Genomic DNA, 2,772 nt, shown 5'->3' on the forward strand with positions numbered 1-2,772 from the left:
TCTCGAACTCACAGAGATCCGCCTGCCTTTGCCTCCCAAATGCTGGGATTAAAGGTGTGCGCCACCACCGCCCGTAGGTTATTGGTTTTATAAGAAAACGCTCACCTAACATGCCAAAGCCCTGGGTTTGATTTCCAGCAGCACATACCCCTAAGTAAAATTACAACTGTTAAATTCAAAGTGTGTTAAAAGCTTATTTTCACTTTTCTCACTCATTGTTTATTAAAAACTGCAATGTCCATTTTCTCAGATAAATAATACTGCTACTATCTAGTGACTTCCTAGATCACTATCTCACTTTAGCCAATTTAAAATTATTCTTAGATGGGCATGGTGGGGGCACACCTTTAATCCCAGTTCTTGGGGAAGGGAGATACCTGTCAATTCAAGGCCAGCCTCATCTACAAAATGAGTTTTAAGCCAGCCAGGGCTACAAAGTGAGGCCCTATCTCAAAACAAAACAAACAAATAATAAAATTATTGCCCTTAATCCCAATAATGTCATTTGCACTTTTAGGACTAAATTAGCAAAGCTTATGTTTCATATCAGTCCATTTTTTTAAAGCACTGAATATTTTCTTATTTAAAAAAGTCAAATGATACAATGAATAAGCTGTTCTGTGATATTTACATATTTCATTTGTGTCTCAAAACTAGAGTAGTATATTCAAAAACTAAAAGACTGATAATTATATAAGCACAACTAATATACACAAGTGGCGTCATATCATGACTCAATGCAATCTCCAACCCCAGGGTTGATAAAGAACAGGAGAATGTCAATAAATACTAAGAACTACACACACACACACACACACACACACACACACACACACACACACACACTTTGTTTCCTGGACAAAAATCACCTCAGAAAGGTGGAAAGTTATATGCACCCCATTGGCCTAACTCTTCGATGGCATGGCTAAATCATACATACCTTCACGAACTAGTCTGGTTTTGGGTTCCAAAAACTATTCTGACAGGCTTACAACGCAATTTTCAAATAGAAAACAGTGCACCTGCAGCCAGACTCAGAGCAGTGGAGAAACGGAAAGATGATCCATTCCACCTTACACCCTCTTAGAGATCAGGTAGGCACAACCGGACGTGAGCAAATAAACACCTCCAGGCCACCATTTCTCAGCTTTAAGTACAAAAGAAGCAGGGCTACAGGCTAGACACTCTGAACGATTTCTCACTGCAACATTCGGAGTCTTCCAAGGTCTCACCTCTTTAAAGTCGGACAGCAGAATCTGAACCAGAAGCCGGGTGACTCCTTCCTCCAATGTACCTCCCTTTAGGAATGTGTGCCTAAATGGTCAATAAAATCTACTTCCGCGTGTCAACATGAACCATACACGGCCAATCTTGTAACCAGTATTAAAAACCCTTACCCGTGGCTCTATACTTGGAATGGCATTCCAACTTTTAAAAAATGGTATAATAGAAACATTTAGCTTTTGCCTTTGCAAGGCATTTTAAATTGCTGCTCCAGGCAAAAAGATTAAAAAAAGAAAGAAAGAAAAAAAGAAAGAAAGAAAGAAAGAAAGAAAACATCACCCGCCTCTGAAACTGAAGGGCGTGCCTTTCTCCCTAATGACCACCTTGTGGCCATTCTGTCTGCGAGGGTCTGCAGTAACTTAAGACAAAACGTGTCAAGGGCAGCCTTTCCGGAAAGACAAAACAAGCGCCCGGGACGCGAGGCAGGCAGCGCGCTGGCAGCGGAGTCTGTTGTTTCTCTCTGAATCGAGGGCTCGGGAGAGATTTCTCGGAGCAGAGCCGGGGGCAGCAGACGCGCTCCTCCGGGCCGGGGAGAGCGCGCCGTTCGCGTCCACGGTCCCCGCCGCGGCCCAGGTGGCAGGTGTGTCCGCCGGCAGCAGCCGCGGGGGGCGGGCCGGCTCTCCCGTCCTCCCGAGGGCCCGCTGCCCGCAGGCAGGAAGCCCGGGAGCCCAGGCTGAGACCCAGGTCATGTAAACCTGCTCGCCCCGTGGGCCAGGCGGCCGCCGCCCTCCCCGGCGCAGCCCTCAGCAGGCATAGCCCGCGCCCCCGAGCGCCTTTGTGCGTTTCGCGGGAACCCGCGCCCGGCCTTCTTACCAAGGGTCGGAGACCTAGCGACGGGCAGCTCCCTCCTCCGCCGGCGCTGTGGCCGAGCGACGGCGAGCCCGCCTGAAGCCCTCACTCGGCGGCCGCCACCGCCGGGCGTCCCCGCAGGCTGGTCTCCGAGGAGGGTAAGTTCCAGGGCACGTCGGAGCGCGCCGGCGCGGGGGCGGGGCAGGGCGGTGCTAAGGGGCGGGCGGGGCGTCTTGCCACGTGATGAAAGAGGCGGGGGCGGTCTCTGGTGTGGGCGGGGAAAGTTGATCACGTGATGATAGAGGTCGTGGCGAGTCCCCGTGAGGGGCGGGGCGAAGGCTGCACGTGATGGGAGGGGGCGTGGTGGCTGTTGTCGATGGGCGTGGTGGCGCTGGTCACGTGGCATGGGGGCGGGGCATTGGCGCTGTGAGGCGCGGGCGACTCACGTGACGGTCGGAGTGGGCGGGGCGCCAGGCTCGGGGCAGCAAAGGGCGCGCGTGGAGAGGTAGCCGCGGAGTTCCAGATGGGCGGGCTACCCAGATGTTGGTTCCGCAGCCTCCGGGGTGCGGAGGAATTAGGGAGGGCGCTAAAGCCGGCGGCCGAGTAGGTGTCAACACTTTGTAAACATCTAGTGGGAAGTGTTGGGAAAACGCTAGTGGGAATACGGGGGAATGCAGAACGGAAAGTGCTACGGCGGCA

General features: G+C 52.2%; 1 protein-coding gene across 3 annotated transcripts in view; it reads right to left on the reverse strand.

Moving 5' to 3' along the window:
- Nucleotides 1-2,261, reverse strand: part of Arhgap12 (Rho GTPase activating protein 12) — a 96,133-nt gene extending 93,872 nt beyond the window's left edge. For 2 of the 3 annotated variants that reach the window (XM_013349000.2, XM_005354810.2), the window contains exon 1: nucleotides 2,098-2,261. The gene's annotated coding sequence lies outside the window, so the exon portion shown is untranslated. The remainder of the gene's footprint in view (nucleotides 1-2,097) is intronic. The other variant, XM_013348999.2, reaches the window with a different exon arrangement.
- Nucleotides 2,262-2,772: the final 511 nt, after the last annotated feature.

Source organism: Microtus ochrogaster, chromosome 16, assembly GCF_000317375.1.
Source record: "Microtus ochrogaster isolate Prairie Vole_2 chromosome 16, MicOch1.0, whole genome shotgun sequence".
Taxonomy (NCBI): Eukaryota; Metazoa; Chordata; class Mammalia; order Rodentia; family Cricetidae; genus Microtus; species Microtus ochrogaster.